Genomic DNA, 22238 nt, shown 5'->3' on the forward strand with positions numbered 1-22238 from the left:
TCGGGGTTCGGCGAGCCGTACTCCGGAGGGAGGAGAGGACTTCGGACTGTGTAGTCTTCAGTTGGGGTGAGTCTGCTGATGCGGTAAGTCGCGTTTTGGATGTATCGGGTAAGTACCCACTTTCTTTGGTTAGGAATAGTTTTAGTTAGTCCTTTAAGGTAATTTCTCATCCGTTGGTCATTCAGAAGTAGATTGTAGAGTGGAAATAAATGCCGATTCTTCGGTTTTTGCTGAGTTGGATTCGGTTGGTCGTTCCGCTGGTTGTGGTGGCTAGGGTTGTCAATTTGGTTGCTGATGACCTTCCGTTTTGTGGGCCTCTTGCTGTCGGTGTGCTCGGTCGGTCCTTGATGGTTTCTTGTAGTTTTCTCCACTACTCCATTTCTTCACTCCCTACCTCCTGCTGCTTGTTGATTTTCCCTTGTAAAACTGGGAATAGATATACCCCAAAAAGGCTTCCTTATCTCCTAGCTCTTTAGTTTTGAGCTCTCTTTTTTGTCAGAATTTGGCGGGCTCGTTCAGCAGTAATTTGATTATGATGCGATAATGTGGAAAATCACCGGTTGGCATCATTGAAGCAGTGTTTAAACTCTTGGGCCATTTGGCTGGGCCCGTGATTTCTATAGGTCTATTTGCACATGTATGCCCATAATGGTCTCCGGTGATTAGCCTGATAGCTCTTGATGCGGTTATGTCCTAGGGAGCGAATTTTTATGCCTCACAGTTCTTGTTAGTTATTGATCGACTCATTCTCCCAGACAAATTGAATTCGCTCCAATACCCAATTCCTGAGTCAAGTCCCACCCTCTGTTCTGGCAGTCTCTTCCAACATGCTCCTTTAGAGATCTTAAACTTGTAAAGCTCTTAGGTATCTTCCTCAGAGTTTTTCCTAGGATACCAAAATGCTCATCGAGTTCCAAATTAAATTCCCTTTCCTATGAGTCCAAACACTGGCGGGGGCGGGGGCGGGGGGCGGGTGGGGGAGGTGTCTCCATGAATGCATCCCCTTTTAATCTCTGCAGGCCTCATTTGCCCTTTAAACTCATTTTAAAAGTCCAAAAAGGAATTCTTCTCCTCTGCAGGGGATCTTTGCGAAAGGAATCTTTGCGAAATATTGGTAAATTCTCCAGCCCCCCCCTGTGATACCATACCACTTATGGTATCTTCCAGGCGAGCAAAATTCCTGACTCCAAAGAAATAACCTTCCCTGTAAATTAACTAAGCTAATGCCCAAAATATGCATTACACTTATGCAACATCACCATAGATGCACACTTTTCCCTTTACAGGTACAAACTTTTTACATTTACACCCTCTCAGCTTGGAGGGGGTTCAATTGCATTTCAGCACAGTTACATTTCATTTAAATTACATTATATTCACCAGCATGTAGGCAACGTACAACCACATTGCAGAAGGAAGAACATAGATTAAAATTAAACAACATCAATTGGTCTCCTGAGCTTTTTCCACCACCCGGTAATGTCTGGATCGGCGCTTTTGTTTTCTCCCCTTACACGTAAAACACCATAAATACAGAATTATTCCAAGCTGGCAAACCACTAAAAGATGGGAGACTATCCTAATTCAAGGAGGGACTTCTATATTGTTGAGAATGTCCCACCAGGGTGGAACTGTGATGTCTGAAATCTCGCTCTCTATTATGGTTGTCTTTTGCTCTAGTGTGTAGAAATGTTTTTGCAATACTTCCACAGATTTCAACAAAGAGGTAAGATGTTCGGGTACAGGAGGAATTGCGTAACCGAAATGGATGACATAGTTTTGTAAGTTGGTAAAGTTTTCTGTTACAGTGAGGTAAATAGTGGAGGGTTCAGGAATGGGGACAATCCGTTCTTGGGCCACTCGAACTTCTGCCTCAGGTTTAAAGCAAAAACTGCTTTCACTCACCGGACACCATATGTGTTGTCCATATTGGTAGTGGGGTGTACTGGTGGTGACACAATATGTCCCACCCCCTATGTATGCCACCTGTGGGGGAACATGGTCCTGTGCCATTACCTCCATAGTACAGTTGATAGTTTGTGCACCAGCAGCTTTAAACGCACACTGTGGTCTCAAGTAGGCGTTCAAGTGCTGGGGACACAGCACTATGTGTGTGCCCCGGCTCCGGTATCTAGAGAGGTCAGTGCCTGTCATAGCATGCTCCCACTTTATGACATAATGTGGGCCCGCTGAGTAACGGACGTGTGCACCCCCTTGAATGACCCCAATATTCTCCACCCTGTATACCAGTGCCGGTCGGGCTGTCCCACCCATGACCGGCACCCTCACTACTATCCCCATGGTAGTGTGATTGGAACGCCCACAGTCCACTGGGACAGGGTAGCCTTCCGAAGCTAGACGGAGTTAACACGGGCTCAGCGAATTGCTGCGAGGTGCTTGTTGCTGATCCAGGAGGGGACTAAACCTTGTTTTAAATCCTCCAGGTTGCTGCGACCCTCGCCCAGCAACCATGCCCCGTATAGCACACACACCTCGTTCTGTGCAGCCTGATCTGAAGCATTCCTGTCCTCCCGTATAAGTGCATTTACCGTTTTAGCATGTCTTTCTAATTCTTCTATGTTTTCTTTGCAATGAACTGTCATGGCCTGAGCCTCATGTAGTTCCGAGCCCACCATTGTGTTTTCCTCTTTTAAGATTTTACGTAGCTGGTTCTTTCGAGTATTTATTTGTAGTTGTAGTTCCATGTCATCTGGACTATTCACCACAGAGGATTCCGTGTTATATGCTGTGAAAATGTCATTCCAGGTTCCCCTCCTGTGTCTCCTGGTACCCTTGTCAGTTTTGGCGTAGAATGTATATAAGTCTGCTTTGTTCACGTTACCAAAGTCTAACTCGTAAAATTTTAAAAAATGTTTCATAGCAATACTTGGTATCATAGTTCTGTTTCCTTGGGGCACCATCCAGGTAAGTGCACCTCAGTTAGGTTTAGGATGACTGAAGCTACGGCATAGTATACATCCTGGTAGAGTACCTTGTCGGTTGGTATGAGGACTAGCCCATTTCCTGGTCCCTCCGTGGTGATAGGACACCTATCAGTTACTGTACGTCCAGTCGGGATTGTAGGCAGGGGTTTTTTGGGACGTGCTAGCAATTCAGTGGCGTTAACTGGGACCTGGGCGTATAGGACCTCACATGCAAGCAGACTTGCGTCCCATCCCATCCCTTCCCCGTTATCTTGCCATCTTCTGGCAAAGGCGATCGACATGCCTGCGGGACAGACCCTCTCTGACTCCCACATGCAGACATAGATCCCTTGTTCCGATTCCCACCACTTATCCCAACACACGCTCACGCCCCCCTGTATCCCCGTGATAGTCCAGTAGGTATCGTTCCCCAGCCATTCCCAATCGGCTGTGAAGTCTTCCATGTCACTGCTCAGTTTTCTGAGCCACCACCACCTATCCAGAGGAATCTGCCCTTTACAGGTAAGGCAGACCCATTTTCCCTCGGTCACACTAACCCGCGCTGCAACGACCTGTACCCTGGGGCATAGGATGGAAGCCTCCCTGCAGGTGAACCCGTCCTGGCTGGAGTATCGGGTAGAGTTAGACCCCAGCCAGCCTGGCCACCGTCCCTCATGGGAATAAACAACAATCTCCTCCACCCCCTGTGTGTCACCTCCGGTAGTCACCCTTGGTGCTCTCCCTCCCGAGCACTCATAAATGCGGGATTCCTCCACGTCACCTTACCGTCACCCCGATGCTTACCCCTGCCAGGGCGAGCAGACACAGGAACCTTCTCATCTTGGTTCCTTTCCTCCTTTCCACTCCTGTAAAACACACAGAACACATCACCCTGCCCTTGAGAACTGCTCTCAGGCTGGCTGACACACAAGACAAACTCAAAACAATCACCTAAACATTACTGCAACATTAACCTTAATTCTAAACTAAACTTAAAATGTAAAACAGTGCAGTCAGCGGCCTTAAACTAAAAATTAGAGCTATGTACAACCGCCACCCGTCTCTGGGTGGCCTGGTTAATCCTTGTCGGGCCCATGCCTTGTGCGGCCTGATAGCCGCCTGGATGCTAGGGTTTCCCCGCAGCCGGTGAGCTGGAGACCCTTGTCTCTGGGACAGCTCGTTGCTACTGCTCCTGTGAGTCCCTCACTGCTGGAGGCGACTGACTGGGGGTCCCTACTCTGAACGACCTTTGTACTTCTGACCTTTGGCCTTTCCTGTCGGGCTGCCCTTCTCCTAGGGTAGAATCGCTGAGGCTCAGATGCCGCTGACCACGGTATCTTTGGCCGTGGTGTACGGAGGGACCTTCTCAGGGCTCCGGTACAGGGGGTGCGTCCGAACCCCAAACGATGGGTGGGATAGCCCCTCCAGTACTGCAATTATTAAGGATGTCATAGCAGTGCATTTGGAAAGAGGTGACATGATAGGTCCAAGTCAGCATGGATTTGTGAAAGGGAAATCATGCTTGACAAATCTTCTGGAATTTTTTGAGGATGTTTCCAGTAGAGTGGATAAGGGAGAACCAATTGATGTGGTATATTTGGACTTTCAGAAGGCGTTCGACAAGGTCCCACACAAGAGATTGATGTGCAAAGTTAGAGCACATGGGATTGGGGGTAGTGTACTGACATGGATTGAGAACTGGTTGTCAGACAGGAAGCAAAGAGTAGGAGTAAATGGGTACTTTTCAGAATGGCAGGCAGTGACTAGTGGGGTACCGCAAGGTTCTGTGCTGGGGCCCCAGCTGTTTACACTGTACATTAATGATTTAGATGAGGGGATTAAATGTAGTATCTCCAAATTTGCGGATGACACTAAGTTGGGTGGCAGTGTGAGCTGCGAGGAGGATGCTGTGAGGCTGCAGAGCGACTTGGATAGGTTAGGTGAGTGGGCAAATGCATGGCAGATGAAGTATAATGTGGATAAATGTGAGGTTATCCACTTTGGTGGTAAAAACAGAGAGACAGACTATTATCTGAATGGTGACAGATTAGGAAAAGGGGAGGTGCAAAGAGACCTGGGTGTCATGGTACATCAGTCATTGAAGGTTGGCATGCAGGTGCAGCAGGCGGTTAAGAAAGCAAATGGCATGTTGGCCTTCATAGCGAGGGGATTTGAGTACAGGGGCAGGGAGGTGTTGCTACAGTTGTACAGGGCATTGGTGAGGCCACACCTGGAGTATTGTGTACAGTTTTGGTCTCCTAACCTGAGGAAGGACATTCTTGCTATTGAGGGAGTACAGCGAAGGTTCACCAGACTGATTCCCGGGATGGCGGGACTGACCTATCAAGAAAGACTGGATCAACTGGGCTTGTATTCACTGGAGTTCAGAAGAATGAGAGGGGACCTCATAGAAACATTTAAAATTCTGACGGGGTTAGACAGGTTAGATGCAGGAAGAATGTTCCCAATGTTGGGGAAGTCCAGAACCAGAGGTCACAGTCTAAGGATAAGGGGTAAGCCATTTAGGACCGAGATGCGGAGGAACTTCTTCACCCAGAGAGTGGTGAACCTGTGGAATTCTCTACCACAGAAAGTTGTTGAGGCCAATTCACTAAATATATTCAAAAAGGAGTTAGATGAGGTCCTTACTACTAGGGGGATCAAGGGGTATGGCGAGAAAGCAGGAATGGGGTACTGAAGTTGAATGTTCAGCCATGAACTCATTGAATGGCGGTGCAGGCTAGAAGGGCCGAATGGCCTACTCCTGCACCTATTTTCTATTTTCTATGTTTCTAATTCACCGCCCCTATAGACATGGTTTCTGAGCCTACCACATTCCCTGTGGGTCCTCCACAGGGGGCGGCCGACGGAGGGTCCCCGTCCTGAGGACGGTTCACCCCTCCCGGCTGCCCTCTGTGCTTGGCTGACCCTGGGTTGTACAGCTTGCACTGGTTGATGTGGAACCACTTTGTACGGAGGGGCAGCTTTATGGCAAAGATAATCGGGCTTGCCTTGTCGACAATGCTGTATGGCCCCATATATAATGCTTCAAAAACCCGTACCCGAGCATAGTTCCTCATCATGACCTGGTCCCCTATCTCCCATTCGTGGTGTTTGCTGGGTTCCAGCAGCAATCGGTTACTCCGATGCTGTCTGCCCATGTTACTAGCAGCCTGCCAGTGAATCTGTTTGAGGTGTTCAAACAGGTTCCTGACAAATTGGTCCCAGTTCACCTCTCTGAGCTGACCTTCTGTGAGCACCGGGGCTAGGACATGGGTGGGGGTCCGCATGATCCGGCCAGTAATGAGTTCGTATGAGGAATACCCCGTGCTCTTTGACTGGCTGGCTTGGATCCCCATTAGGACCAACGGTAAGACCTCCACCCACTTTTGCGGTGAGTCTCCCGTCTCCTTCCGCAGCCTTTCTTTAATGGTGCGGTTTAAACGCTCCACAATACCCAATGACTGTGGATTGTGGGCAACGTGCCATTTCCCCTCAAAGCCGAGCACCTTAAGGGTTGCCTGCATTACCTGCCCGGTAAAATGGCTCCTCTGGTCCTACTCCACATACTGTGGGAGTCCCCACCGGGAGAACACTTCCCTCACTAGAATCTTAGCTGTCCCTAGTGCGGTGGCTGTTCGGCAGGAGAAGGCTTCATTTTGAGAACACGTCCACCAGGACTAGGCAGTATTTGTAATCTCCCTGGGCGGTGTAGTCAATTTGGATTGGCTGCCATGGTCCCTCTACCCTCCTGACGTGTCCTAGGGACACCTTCCTTTTCTGGGGGTCAGGGTTGTTCGCAGCACACATCAGGCAGTTTGCACAGAACTCCCTGAGTCCCGGCCACCATCCTGCCTGTTCCACCCGTTGCCAGGTGGTCTCAGGCCCGGGGTGTCCCGCTCCTGGACCCTCATGGACCAGTTTTAGGAATTCCCTCTGGTGCTGCTGCGGCACGACCCAGTGTCCCTCTTTAAACAGCATGCCTTCCTTAATGGTAATGGCTGCTGTGCCGTACGGACCTTCTACTCTCTCTCCTCTAGCTAGCACGTTCAGGACAGCATTAAAGACTGGGTCCTGTGCCTGAACTGTTTTTAAGTCCAGGGCCAAAGCTATCCCTGTACTCTCTGCTGCCCTATTCTTATTCTTGACCGTTGCTATGCGGCCGGTGTCATAGGGGTCCCAGAACTTTCCCGTGCGGGCACCTTCTTTGGCCAGTTTGTCAGCCTGTTGGTTTCCCTCTGCACGGAGTTCAGTTTTTGAATGGGCCTTCACCTTATGTATGTAGACCTTTCCCTCCTCCCCCACCACTGTCATGGTTTTCTCCAGTGGGGGCTTGATTGCCAGGGGTCTCCCGTCAGCGGACGTGTATCCGCATCGGGACCAGATAGCCAGGTACTCCGTACATGAATTGCAGGTGAACATACTGTCCGAGCAAATCGTGTACGGGGTAGGAAATTCCTCGGGGTGGGTCACCACGTACATTACGGCGGACAGTTCAGCATGCTGGGCGCTCATGGTGCTGGGGAGCTTGATTGCCAGGGCAATACCTGCCCTTGGGTCATAGACTCCGCACCCAGTGTGTCGCTCGCCAGCAGATACCGTGCTGGACCTGTCCATGTAGATGTCCCGGCCTGTATGGTGTAACCCAGCCTGAAAGCCAATGTTCACCTCCCATACCCCTTCTATGGAACACCTGTGGGCTTTCCCTGGGTAGACTAGGTTGGCTGCGAGCCTTGGCTCGCGGGGGCCTTCTACTCTGAGGTCCATCTGGGAGAGGAGCAGTGCGGGCACTGCTCACCGTCCCGTCCTTAATCCTCTCATCTAGGAACATCTGAGTAGGTGTGTGGTGGGTTAGGAGTGTTAGAGGAGATCCTCCCGTGAAGATCAAGGATCTTTTCACTGCCCAATGTGTGGCTAGGAGGTGTCTCTCACAGTTGGAGTACCTCTTCTCCACATCTGTGAGGATCCTGGAGGAGTAAACCACTGGTCTCAGCCGGCCGTGCCGCTCTTGAAGCAGCACTGAGCTCAGGCTGTCCCCGCTGGCTGCCACCTCCAGGAAAAACTCCTTTCCCTCATCAATCGCTCCTAAGGCTGGCGCGGTCTGCAAGTCCTTCTTGAGCTGATTAAATGCTGCCTCGCAACCCTCATCCCAGTCCCATTCTACACCCTTGTGTAGGAGCCTGAGCAGAGGGGCTGCTGTGGCTGCATAATCCTCAATAAAATCTCTGCAGCACCCGGTGAGTCCTAGAAAGGATCTTACCCCTGTCACTGTGTTGGGGGCCGGTAACTCCTGTACTGCCTCCCTTCTAGCCTTGTCTATGGCCCATTCCCCAGCATGCACAGTCAGTCCCAGGAATTTGACTTCCTTCTGGCCGATCTGTGCCTTCTTGGGGTTTACTTTAAATCCTTCTTCTTTAAGCAGCTCCAGCAGCTCGGCCAGCAATGGGCCATGCTTTTCCCCCGATCGGTAAACGGGAGCAGGTCATCCACATACTGCACCAACTGCTGGGGTCTGCTAAAGTCCTTTAAATAGTTCGTCATGCATTGGTGAAAAATGCTGAGGCTGTTGTGGAAGCCTTGGGGAAGACAGTTCCACGTGTATTGTTGGCCCTTAAAGGTAAAGGCGAACTTGTACTGGTCCTCCCGTTTTAAAGGAATGGACCAGAACCCATTTGAAATATCCAGCACCGTGAAAGTGGTTGCGGATGCTGGAATACTCCCTATGAGGTCCGCTATGGCTGCTACAGTGGGTGCACAAGCAGGGATATTCTTATTTAGTACTCGATAGTCCATGGTGGCCCTCCATGAGTTGTCCGGTTTCTTAACTGACCACAGTGGAGAGTTCACATGGGTAGCTATCAGTGTTAACAACCCTTTCTCTACCAGTGATCCCAGCGCTGTTGTCAGGTCTGCCTCTGCCTCCCTGGGGAAGTTATATTGCTTTTGTGCTCGGGTCATGAAGTTCCCTTCTATACTAACTTCCACCCCCGTTACCCTACCACAGTCATGTTTGTGGGTGGCGAATGCTGCAAGGTGTGCCCGTACATATGCCTGGTACTCCACTGGGGTCTTCCTGACCAGTAATTCCAAGTCGTAACCCTCCTTTGGCTTCACGGTACACAACGTTCCCTTGGCCCCTTTTTCTGGGATCACTGCCACCTCACTTTCCCTGTCTGTCCCTATGGCTCCCCATAGACAGTGGTTCCTCAAATCCACTAGGATCTGTAGCTAATGATAAAATCAGCCCCCAGGATCCCTTTTCCCTTCTGCTCCCATTTCATCAGGACACACTTCCATTTCGTTTTGAGTGTCCCTAAATGAATGGTGAGCGGGATGGAAAACGAACCAGTTTGCTCATTGCCTGTGAACCCCACTAGACTGTACGGGACCCCGTTCGATAGAGGTGAAGTAGCTGGGTTATCTGCATATACAAGGGTGCTGGAAGCACCAGTATCTAGCAGGTAGGTCCCTTTCACTTTCTCCACCTCCATCATAACGCACGGTCTCTTCCAGGCATCGTACTCTAGGGAACACAGGTACACAAGCTGCGCTGGCTTTAGTCATGCATCTGGATGGGTTGGAACAGAGGGTTTTACCGTACCGGCTACTGTACCAGTTGCGATAGCTACTGCTCCCTGCCCGTTTATGAGTGTCTGTAGGGCGGCTACGAGTGTCTCATATGAGTCAAGTGTTCCTGCCCCGGCCTTACGGGCTGGGGCTGGAGGGGCCTTTCCCTTAGTCTCTTTCCAGGGGTTCCTACAGTCCTTCCTCCAGTGCCCACTTTTCCCACACCCAAAATACTTGTTCCCTTTGTGGGGAGGGTTCCCACCTTCCTGGTGCCACTCTCTCTTGCCTTGGCTGGGTTTAATCTCATGGACCTTCCCTTTAGAGGAGGGCTCCTCTGTCCCTCCACCGTTCCAGTAAGCCAGGGTCAACTGTCTGACCATTGTCTCCTCGGTGGTTCTGGGATCTCTTGGATCGAACCAGATCTCGGCTTTTGCCTTTACTCCAGGTAAGCTGTTTGCCACCAGGCTGCGGAGCCAGTGAGCCAGCTCGTTAGGGTTCAGGTGGGCCCGGTCAAGAACCCCACTACAGGCCCTTTCGTAGACCGGCCACAACCTGTCGGCAGAAGCCTGTGGAGTCTCCCCATAGAGCTGCACTGGCTTCTCCACTCGAGAGAAAGGACTCCCGTCGTTCATACCCATTGCCTCTAGAACCTCCTCCTTAACCACAGCGTACGTATTTCGCCCCTTTCTGCTGTCTGCAGAGAGGGAATGGCACAGCTTGGTGTCTAGCGAGAAGAGCAACAGTTTAGCCTGCTCCGAATCATCGCACACGTTAATATCCCCTGTGTGTTCCAATTCCAGGAAGTGTACTGAGGGATCCCCCTGTTGGGTGAGCTTACTTAGGTGGCCTATCATAGCCCTCAGTTTTTGGGTGTCGTGGGGGACTACGAAGTTGCTTTCTAGGGGTCCTGCTGCCCCATCAGCATCAGGCGGGCCAAACTTTTGCTGCCGGACCGGGTGCATTGTCCCTGGTTCCGGCCCTTCTTGTATTGACTCGCCCGCTTCCCCCTGCTGCCAAGCTGAGTTAAAACTCGGGGCTGCCGGTGTTGGTAGTTCGCAACCTTGCCTGCCCCGCACTCTGGCTGACACCCCTGCTGCTCCGGGCCGTTCCCGGGAGCTGCAGGTGGTGACTGGGGGGGTTTCTCCTTGCTCTACCAGGTGTTCCTGGGCTAAACCCGGGTTTATCAGGCACACCACGCCTTTAGCCCGGGATAGAGCAAGGTTCAAGCTTTGGATCTGCTGCTGGCAGGGGCCGTGGTCTCCTGCCTCAAATTCCCTGGTACTGGCTACCTTATAGACTACCTGAATGTCTCTCACCCTCTCCCCGTACTCTTTAACTTGCTTGGCGAGGCAGGAATTCTCTTCCCGCAACACCAGTTCGCTATTCTTGGCTTCATTAATCTGACACTGTAAAAAGTCCAGTTGGGTTTTGTGCCTTTCTTTAGTGAGCTCTCTACTTTCCTTTAACTGTCCCACCTCTGTCCACAGCCTTTCCCCGATTGTGTCCCTTGCACTGGACCTCTCTTCTGCCTGCTTCAATACTCCCTTTAATTTCTCATGCCCCTCATCTAGAAGCCGGATCTGTCGCTGAAGGCAAACTAGCCAAATTGCCTTCTCTATCGACCTTTTATGGTCCTTGCTCTCAGTCCATTGAGCTGCAGCATCTTCTGGACGCTCAGCATACAATAGATCGAGTACCCACTCCTTAGCCACATTTACCCTCTTAAAAACATACGAGGAAATCCCCTCTTCCAGTTTGCATCTTTTCCTGAAACCAGTCTCTCTATTATCACGTCCCTTGCTGCAGAGTCCCTTCGTGGTCGCCATTACCTGTAAGGGGTGGTTTTCAGGGGGTCAGCTTTCCCTTCTGACCTTATATGAGCGGTTTCGAATCGCTCCCACACCCTTGGTTCTAGACTCTGGAATTATGAAGGGACTGTGACAGACTTGGACAGACAATCGGTTTCAAGGTAGGAAGCAGGTATGGCTTTATTGTGTTTAAAAGGAAGTAAAAGGCACACATTTAATAACACACACAGAATAGTGATATCAATACACACTGAGGGGTACAACACATTGAATAAAATGTCAAAATACAGCCTGTGGGGAAAAGAATACAGCTTGAACTCTAAATGTGGTAAAGAGGAGAATGCAGATACATTTACACAAATTATCCCAGCCTCCCCCTCCCAATTCCCCTAACTAACTAAGTTATAGCTCTGGGGGTTCAGGGGGTTATGCTCACAAATCCCTTTTGACAGTTGCCGGTGAATCGCGGTTTTGGGGTTTGCTGCACTTTGCCTTCTAGGTGAGCCGTATCCCAGATGGAGGAGAGGACTTCGGACTGTGTAGTCTTCAGTTGGGGTGAGTCCACTGATGCAGTAAGTCACGTTTTGGATGTATGGGGTAAGTACCCACTTTCTTTGGTTAGGAATAGTTTTAGTTAGTCCTTTTAAGTAATTTCTCACCCATTGGTCATTCAGAAGTAGATTGTAGAGTGGAAATAAATGTCGATTCTTCGGTTTTTGCTGAGTTGGATTTGGTTGGTCGTTTCACTGGTTGTGGTGGCCAGGGTTGTCAATTTGGTTGCTGACGACCTTCCGTTTCGTGGGCCTCTTGCTGTCGGCATGCTCGGTTGGTCCTTGATGGCTTCTTGTAGTTTTCTCCACTACTCCATTTCTTCACTCCCCACCTCCTGCTGCTTGTTGATTTTTCCTTGTAAAACTGGGAATAGATATACCCCAAAAAGGCTTCCTTATCTCCCACCAAATCTGGCCCAGCTCTTTGTTTCAAGGGAGCTGCTCATTAGTTTTGAGCTCTCTTCTTTGTCAGAATTTGGCGAGCTCGTTCAGCAGTAATTTAATTATGATGTGGAAAATCACCGGTTGGCATCGTTGAAGCAGTGTTTAAACTCTTGGGCCGTTTGGCTGGGCCCGTGATTTCTATCGGTCTATTTGCACATGCATACCAATAATGGTCTCCGGTGATTAGCTTGATAGCTCTTGATGCGTTTATGTCCCAGGGAGTGAATTTTTATGCCTCACAGTTCTTGTTAGTTATCGATTGACTCATTCTCCCAGACAAATTGAATTCGCTCCAATACCCAATTCCTGAGTCAAGTCCCACCCTCTGTTCTGGCAGTCTCTTCCAACATGCTCCTTTAGAGATCTTAAACTTGTAAAGCTCTTAGGTGTCTTCCTCAGAGTTTTTCCTAGGTTACCAAAATGTCCATTGAGTTCCAAATTAAATTCCCTTTCCTATGAATCCAAACACTGGGGGGGGAGGGTCTCCATGAATGCATCCCCTTTTATCCCCTGCAGGCCTCATTGGCCTTTAAACTCATTTTGAAAGTCCAAAAAGGGATTCTTCTCCTCTGCAGGGGAAAGGTACAAGGAATCTTTGCGAAATATTGGTAAATTCTACAAGTAGTAAATTTTCTGATGTAGCAAAAAAGTTTGGCCCAGGATCAGCTCGCAGCTAACCGCAAAGAAAGCTGACCATAAAGATCTAGTGATCTCTGTGGTCCGAATTTCACCGCTCCCGACGTTAGTTTCATTCTGGCGCCAAGTTACGTGAATCTCCAGCAGCAGTGACGTTATGCTCTCAGAGTACGCCATGTTACTGCCTTGGAAACTGACCGCAAGTTCAGGATTTCCACATATGCTAAATCCCGAACTTGCGATCTGTCAAGTTTTGACTGCACATATGCTTCACTTCATCTTTCACCTCCTCACACAAGTGAACATGCTGGCGAAATGTTGGACTAATTGCCCACCAGCTGGAAGGTAATTAGGAACATAGGAACAGGAGTAGGCCATTGAGCCCCTCGAGCCTGTTCCACCATTCAATGGAATCATGGCTGATTTGCAATCTAACTCCATATACTCGTCTTTGACCTATATTCCTTAATACCTTTTGTTAACAAAAAGCTATCAATCTCCGATTTTAAATTAACAATTGATCTAGCACCATGCATGAGGAAGAGAGTTCCAAACTTCTACCACTTTTTGTGTGTAGAACTGTTTCCTAATTTCACTCTTGAAACACCTGGCTATAATTTTTAGATGATTTCCCCTAGTCTTAGAATCCCCAACCAGCAGAAATAGTTTCACTCTATCTACCCTATCTGTTCCCCTTAATATCGTGAAAACGTTGATCAAATTACTTTTTAACCTTCTAAATTCTAGGGAATACAATCCTAATTTGTGTAATCTCTCCTCATAATTTACCCCTTGGAGTTCATGTATCATTCTGGTTAACCTACGCTGCACTCCCTCCAAGGCCAATATATCCTTCCTGAGGTGTGGTGCCCAGAATGCTCACTGTACTCCAGGTGTGGTCTAACCAGGATTTTGTATAGCTGTAGCATAACTTTCTACCCCCTTGTCCTCTAGTCCTCTAGATATAAAGCATCCCATTAGCCATTTTGATTATTTTCTGTACCTGTTCATGAAATTTTAATGATCTATGTACCTGAACCCCACGGCTCTTTGGACCTCCACTGCTTTTTAGCTTTTCACTATTTAGAAAGTACCCTATTCTATCCTTTTTAGGTCCAAAGTGGATGACCTTACCTTTACCTACATTGGAATCCATTTTCCATAGTTTTATTCATTCACTTAATCTGTAATTCCCTTTGTAATTTTATGCTGTCATCTACACACTGCCTACAATGCTGCCTACCATTGTATCATCAGCAAATGTGGAATATATGACTTACTATGCCATCATCTAAGTCATTACTAAATACTGTGAATAGTTGAGGCCCTAACACAGAACCCTGTGGGACACCATTAGTTACATCCTGTCAATTTGAGTACCTACCCATTATCCCTACTGCCTGTCTAGTAGTAAATGTTGGTCCCTTAGAAGATGAGAAAGGGGATTTAATAATGGGAAATGTGGAAATGGCTGAGACCTTAAACAATTATTTGCTTCGGTCTTCACAGTGGAAGACACAAAAACCATACCAAAAATTGCTGGTCATGGGAATGTGGGAAGGGAGGACCTTGAGATAATCACTATCAATAGGGGGGTAGTGCTGGATAGGCTGGATAGGCTAATGGGACTCAAGGTAGACAAGTCCCCTGGTCCTGCTGAAATGCATCCCAGGGTATTAAAAGAGATGACGGATGTTATAGCAGATGCATTCGTTATAATCTACCAAAATTCTCTGGACTCTGGGGAGGTACCAGTGGATTGGAAAGCAGCTAATGTAACGCCTCTGTTTAAAAAAGGGGGCAGACAAAAGGCAGGTAACTATAGGCCAGTTAATTTAACATCTGTGGTGGGGAAAATGCTTGAAGCTATCATTAAGGAAGAACTAGCGGGACATCTAGATAGGAATAGTGCAATCAAGCAGATGCAACATGGATTCATGAAGGGGAAATCATGTTTAACTAATTTACTGGAATTCTTTGAGGATATAACGAGCATGGTGGATAGAGGTGTACCGATGGATGTGGTGTATTTAGATTTCCAAAAGGCATTCGATGAGGTGCCACACAAAAGGTTACTGCAGAAGATAAAGGTAGGCGGAGTCAGAGGAAATGTATTAGCATGGATAGAAAATTGGCTGGCAAACAGAAAGCAAAGAGTCGGGACAAATGGGTCCTTTTGGGGTTGGAAATCGGTGGTTAGCGGTGTGCCACAGAGATCAGTGCTGGGACCACAACTGTTTACAATATATATAGATGACCTGGAAGAGGGGACAGAGTGTAGTGTAACAAAATTTGCAGATGACACAAAGATTAGTGGGAAAGCGGGTTGTGTAGAGGACACAGAGAGGCTGCAAAGAGATTTAGATAGGTTAAGGGAATGGGCTAAGGTTTGGCAGATGGAATACAATGTTGAAAAATGTGAGGTCATCCACCTTGGGAAAAAAAACAGTAAAAGGGAATATTATTTGAATGGGGAGAAATGGCAACATGCTGCGGTGCAGAGGGACCTGGGGGTCCTTGTGCATGAATCCCAAAAAGTTAGTTTGCAGCTGCAACAGGTAATCAGGAAGGCCTTCATTGCGAGAGGGATGGAGTACAAAAGCAGGGAGGTCCTGGGGCAACTGTATAGGGTATTAGTGAGGCCGCACCTGGAGTACTGCATGCAGTTTGGGTCACCTTACTTAAGGAAGGATATACTAGCTTTGGAGGGGGTACAGAGATGATTCACTAGGCTGATTCCGGAGATGAGAGGGTTACCTTATAATAATAGATTGAGTAGACTGGGTCTTTACTCGTTGGAGTTCAGAAGGATGCGGGGTGATCTTATAGAAACATTTAAAATAATGAAAGGGATAGTCAAGATAGAGGCAGAGAGGTTGTTTCCATTGGTCGGGGAGACTAGAACTAGAGGGCACAGCCTCAAAATACGGGGGAGCCAATTTAAAACTGAGTTGAGAAGGAATTTCTTCTCCCAGAAGGTTGTGAATCTGTAGAATTCTCTGCCCAAGGAAGCAGTTGAGACTAGCTCATTGAATGCATTCAAATCACAGATAGATAGATTTTTAAGCAATAAGGGAAGTAAGGGTTACGGGGAGCAGGTGGGTAAGTGGAGCTGAGTCCACGGCCAGATCAGCCATGATCTTGTTGAATGGCGGAGCAGGCTCGAGGGGCTAGATGGCCTACTCCTGTTTCTAATTCTTACGTTCTTATGTTCTTATGTCACCTGCCGCTCAGCCAATTTCTTAAACAGGTCAGTAATATGCTCTCAATTCCGTGGGCTTCTACCTTGATTAACGGTCTCTTATGTGAAATTTTATCAAATGCCTTGTCCACTACTTTAGTCACCTCTTCAAAAAATTCAATCAGGTTTGTCACGCATGACCTACTTTCACAAATCCATGCTGACTCTCTCTGATCAACTGAAAATTTATGATGTGTTCAGTCATCCTATCCTTAATTATAGACTCTAAGGGCTAGACTTTCCACTTCACATCGCCCATCTATGGCCCATATATCGTCCAAAACTGACCTCTATCGCCCATTTTGAGGAAAAGTGGAAGCCAGGCCAGAAAGATCGCCGCAAAAATAAGCCCCCAGGTTTCGGCTCACTTCGCCGAACTGATCGCCGAGCTGATCGGCCACACATGGCCCATCCCAACTTTCGGCACATCGCCATCACAAGGCCGGGATGATTGCTTGCCGAGAACAAGGCAGGGTAATAGTTGCTTTTCCCAGGCTTTACTGAAGGAAATGGGCACTACGGACACCATTTTGAAGATCGGAGGAAGGGTGGAGGCAGCTAAAAAATCGTGCTTAGATAGTTGTGAGTTATTTAAGGTTCCTGTATAGATAGCTCTACTCAGATTATTAATTATATTTCATTTTAATAATAGTAGCCTAATGGATTAGGCATTTTTTAGTGAAAAGTGCATTTATACCAAGTGAAAATAATTATTTAAATTGATCGGGGCTAGTGTTAAACTGGGGCTGGAATAGAGAGAGTATTAGACTGAGATTGGTATACAGTGTTAGATTGAGGCTTGTATAGCGAGAGTAGTTTAATAGATTGACATTCTTTAGTGAAAGTGCATTTACAGCAATTGAAAGTAATTATTGATAGTGATGGGGCCTATGTTTTCTGTGCCATTACTTGTAGCTGCTCACATGCTGGTTTCTGAAAGGATCAATCGAAGAGGTGGCAGAGTAATGTATAGACAGAGACAGAGGAGACAGAGGAGGCGAGCATACAGCAACGAAGGTACTTGGAAAAGGAATCCTACTTCAACTTGTCTGAAAACGCATGTGTTAGGAGGCTGCGCTTCTGGAAGGAGATCATCAATGAGATTTGCCAGGTCATCAAGGGGGATCTGCAGCCTTCCAGCACCATCAGAACCGCACTGTCCATTGAGGCGAAGGTTACTGCAGCCCTAGCCTTCTATGCATCGGGATCTTTGCAGGCTTCAGCTGGCGACATCTGTCATATCTCTCAGTACACCGCACACTGCTGCATTCGGCAGGTGACTGAAGCCCTTTACGCTCGCAGGATGGACTTTATAAGCTTCCCTATGACCAGGGAGGCACAGACCGGGAGGGCTTTGGGTTTCTCGAGAATAGCAGACTTCCCCAAGGTACAGGGAGCAATAGACTGCATGCACATTGCCCTGAAAGCCCCTTTAAAGAAAGCAGAGGTGTTTCATAACAGAAAGGGATTCCGCTCCCTGAATGTGCAGCTTGTTGTCGACCACAACCAAATAATCATGACAGTAAATGCTATATTTCCTGGCAGCATCCATGATGCGCACATCCTACATGAGAGTGCTATCCCTGGCCTGTTTGTCAATCAGCCATAAGGTCATGGTTGGATGCTGGGGGAGAAGGGATATGGCCTTGCCAGTTGGCTGATGACCCCACTGCGTAATCCTGTCACTGAAACAGAGAAACGTTACAATGAAAGCCACACAGCGACACGCAACATCATCGAGAAAACAATTGAAGTCCGAAAGCAACGCTTTAGATGCCTGGACCACTGGTGGCAGCCTACAGTACCACCCTGACCAGGTCGCTGAGTTTATTGTGGTGTGTTGCATGCTGCATAACCTAGCTATAAGAAGAGGACAACTAATGCCAGTTGGGGCTGCAGGTCCACCTCCAGAAGGAGGGGAGATGGAAGAGCCAGCCGGCGAGGAGCAAGAGGAGGAGGAGGAGGAGCAGGAGGAAGAGGAGGCTGGTGAGGACCTCGGGAAGGACCAGCCTGGCGATGTAGCCATGGTCCTACCACACCCCGCCCCCCCCCCCAGAAGAGCAGTACCCCGTGGGAGTTACGCAGCCACAAAGCTGTTGCAGCAGCAGCTGATAAAGGAATGCTTTGCATGAGCTTACATTGGCGATCATCACATTTACATTTAGATTAACAATTACATTTATACAAAAGTTGCATTTGCGTTGAGTTACGTTGAGTTTTGTTAGCCTTGCCTGCACTGGCCTGTCCTTTGTAATGCAGCATTTGCATTAATGCTTAACTTAAGTAATGTTATTACAAGAGAATAAAGATGTTAAATTATTCAAAATGCCTAAGTTAACTAATCTTATCGGAGAATGCACAACAATTGTTAAAATCATTCACAAAATTTAAAGCAAACAGAATTCTTTTCAAACACCATCCTCCCCACCCCCCAACTATGAACGAACATTTTAAACAATCTAACATACAATGATCTCTCCTATCTCCTCTCTGTCTCTGCCTTCCTCCACTCTCTCTATCCTCTCTCTCTGCCCCTCCCTGTGTTTTCTGCACATGTGTGGATGACCCCTGACCTCCCCCTGACCTCCCACACGTGCCAAGAAACCCGTTGCTAGGGAAGCTTTTGACTTCCTCATTTGGTGGGCGAACATGACATCGCCGAAAAATCAGATCGCCCATTCCACATTGCCAGCCTAAGGACGAGTGAAAAATCGCTCCCCAAAAAATGGGCCATGTTCCAGCGATCAGTAAGGCTGAGACGTCCTACATCGCTGGAACAAGGCCTAGTGGAAAATAATTTCCCGACAAGAAATGTTAGGCTAACAGGTCTATAATTCCTTGGTTTCCCTATCTCGTCAGTCTTAACTAGCAGAATGACTTGCACAATTTTCCAATCTAAAAGAACAGTTACTGATTCGAGAGAAGTTGGAAGATTATAGTTAGGGCATCTGCAATGTGCTCACATACTTCCATTAAAACCGGGATGGAAACCATCTGGCCCTGGGGATTTGTCACTCTTTAGTGCCACTAATTTCTTCATTATTGTTAATTTACTTACATTGATTTTATTGAGTCCCTGTCCCTGATTTAATATTAGTTTCTTTGGGATTTCTGATGTGCTATCCTCGTCCTCTACTGTAAATACTGATGCAAAGTAATTATTCAACATGTCCGCCATTTCTTTATTATCTCCGACAATATCACCGCTTTCAGTTTTTAAGGGGCAAGCATTGCTCCTGACTACCTTCTTTTTCCTAATATAATTGTAAAAATTATTTGTGTTGATTTTTATATCCCTTGCAAGTTTCTTTTCATACTCTCTTTTTGCAGCTCTCACTATCTGCTTTGTGACCCTTTGCTGTTCTCTGTATCTGGCCCATTCGCCAGGGTCGGTGCTATTTTTTGCATTTTTTGCTAAAATTACGCTGACATTTTTTAAATCTGATGCAAACAGGCACAGGAAGCCTGTTGTACAGCACAAGGTATTTTGGTTTAATTAACTGTCCATTATATTTACAGTTATTTTCTATTTGATTAACCCTAACAGTTTAATGTCGATGGTTGATTTAGTTAACATGAATGAACTGCAGGGTTTTCATGCACATATTGGATGAGCAAGACAGTGACTTTTGTTTTAAAGAAAGAAAAAGAGAACTGGGACAAAGGGATGAAATGAGAATATGGCGATAAAAGTAATAGACAACTAGCGTTATTTCACTTCCCACTAAATCCAAATTATTAACTGGTGCCGTACAATAGGTCAATAGGTATGTTCAATTATTTGCTGCAATTGGATAGGTGTAGTTTTTAATTTAAACCATGGAACCTACCTATTCCATACCTAAATGTCTCTACATCTCTTTGTGTAGAAGATACAGTTTGTTGACTCTGAATATTTACAGCACCCCTGATATAAAACCCTTTACAAGTGGCACTGCGTAAACTTTCACTTCCACATCCCACATCAAACAGGGAGCATTTTCTTCTCATTTATTGGAAAAATATATAATTCCAAAACAGTTACGTTTAAAAGAAAGTCAATTTTAGTAACATATCACTTTTTTAAAAAAAGACCTACTATAATTTGCATGGCAGGAAACCCTGTTCAGATCTATTCAATGTGCCTTAAACACTGGCTACAGTCACCTGTGGTTTCTATGTTTTGGGCGAGAAATCCGCCTCCTTTGCTGTTCCCGTTAGCGCCTCCACAATCTCCTGCGCCCAGAGATCCTGACGTCATCGTGCTGCGCATCGCCCCGGTAGCGCACCAATCCAGAACTTCGGTTCCGCCCCCTGCAGCATCGCCAAGCGACAACACCGACAGCTGCAGGAGGCATTGTTAGGGCGGCCCGCCACTTAGGGTGTGTTATCCAAAGGTAATGATGGCTGCATCAATAAAAAATGTTTCTGAATCTCTTACGTCAATTTTTCAGCATTTTCTTTGCCCGAGCTCGATCAGCCCTGTACTCTGCTAGAGTACTTGGGGCTGATTGTCATGGATTGCGGCTGCCGTCAGTGATGAGGGACCTCGTTTCCAAACAGAACCTGCAGTGGTGGCCCTTTCCTATAAGGGAGGGAAGGAGCTTCCGTTCCCGGCAACGCTGCCCTTGACATTGGTCTGCGCTGCACCGCTAACTGCCCTCATGCCGGCTTTAGCGTTCCAAGGGAAGGGGTAGCACTTGATTTAGCGCTTCACTTCCCTCCGCGAAACCGGAAGTTCGCGTCGGAGTTCTTCACGTAGTGCTCGGCGATACTTTGCGCTACCGCAAAAGTTATCACCCCAACGGGGACGCTACGCGAGTTCTCCCCCCAAATTACTACTTCAACCTAACACATAGATTTTACATTGTATGAGCGTGATATTTCCAACATAAAAAGTTTACTCAATGAACACCACACTGGTGGCATTACCTGTTCACCCAGAATGTCACTTCGGGAGTATTGGATTGCCAATTGGCGAAGAAACAGGAAGTGAAAGGAACACTGTCCCATGTGACCCCAGGTTTGCATACACACAACAGTGCACCCCTGGGCTCCGTGGGCCACAACAATGCGCACAACTCTGCAGCGTTTGAAAGCAACTTTACAAAGGCTGGGATCACATGAAGTAAGTGCGAATTTCATAAGAACATAAGAACATAAGAATTAGGAACAGGAGTAGGCCATCTAGCCCCTCGAGCCTGCTCCGCCATTCAATAAGATCATGGCTGATCTGGCCGTGGACTCAGCTCCACTCACCCGCCCTCTCCCCGTAACCCTTAATTCCCTTATTGGTTAAAAATCTATCTATCTGTGACTTGAATACATTCAATGAGCTAGCCTCAACTGCTTCCTTGGGCAGAGAATTCCACAGATTCACAAGCCTCTGGGAGAAGAAATTCCTTCTCAACTCGGTTTTAAATTGGCTCCCCCGTATTTTGAGGTTGTGCCTCTAGTTCTAGTCTCCCCTACCAGTGGAAACAACCTCTCTGCCTCTATCTTGTCTATCCCTTTCATGATTTTAAATGTTTCTATAAGATCACCCCTCATCCTTCTGAACTCCAACGAGTAAAGACGCCAGTCTACTCAATCTATCATCATAAGGTAACCCCGTCATCTCCGAAATCAGCCTAATGAATCGCCTCTGTACCTCCTCCAAAGCCAGTATATCCTTCCTTAAGTAAGGTGACCAAAACTGCACGCAGTACTCCAGGTGTGGCCTTACCAATATCCTATACAATTGCAGCAGGACCTCCTTGCTTTTGTACTCCATTCCTCTTGCAATGAAGGCCAACATTCCATTCGCCTTCCTGATTACCTGCTGCACCTGCAAACTAACTTTTTGGGATTCATGCACAAGGACCACCAGGTCCCTCTGCACCACAGCATGTTGGAATTTCTCCCCATTCAAATAATATTCCCTTTTACTGTTTTTTTCCCCAAGGTGGATGACCTCACACTTTCCGACATTGTATTCCATCTGCCAAACCTTAGCCCATTCGCTTAACCTATCCAAATCTCTTTGCAGCCTCTCTGTGTCCTCTACACAACCCGCTTTCCCACTAATCTTTGTGTCATCTGCAAATTT

Source organism: Pristiophorus japonicus, chromosome 12 (assembly GCF_044704955.1).
Source record: "Pristiophorus japonicus isolate sPriJap1 chromosome 12, sPriJap1.hap1, whole genome shotgun sequence".
NCBI classification, from domain to species: Eukaryota; Metazoa; Chordata; class Chondrichthyes; family Pristiophoridae; genus Pristiophorus; species Pristiophorus japonicus.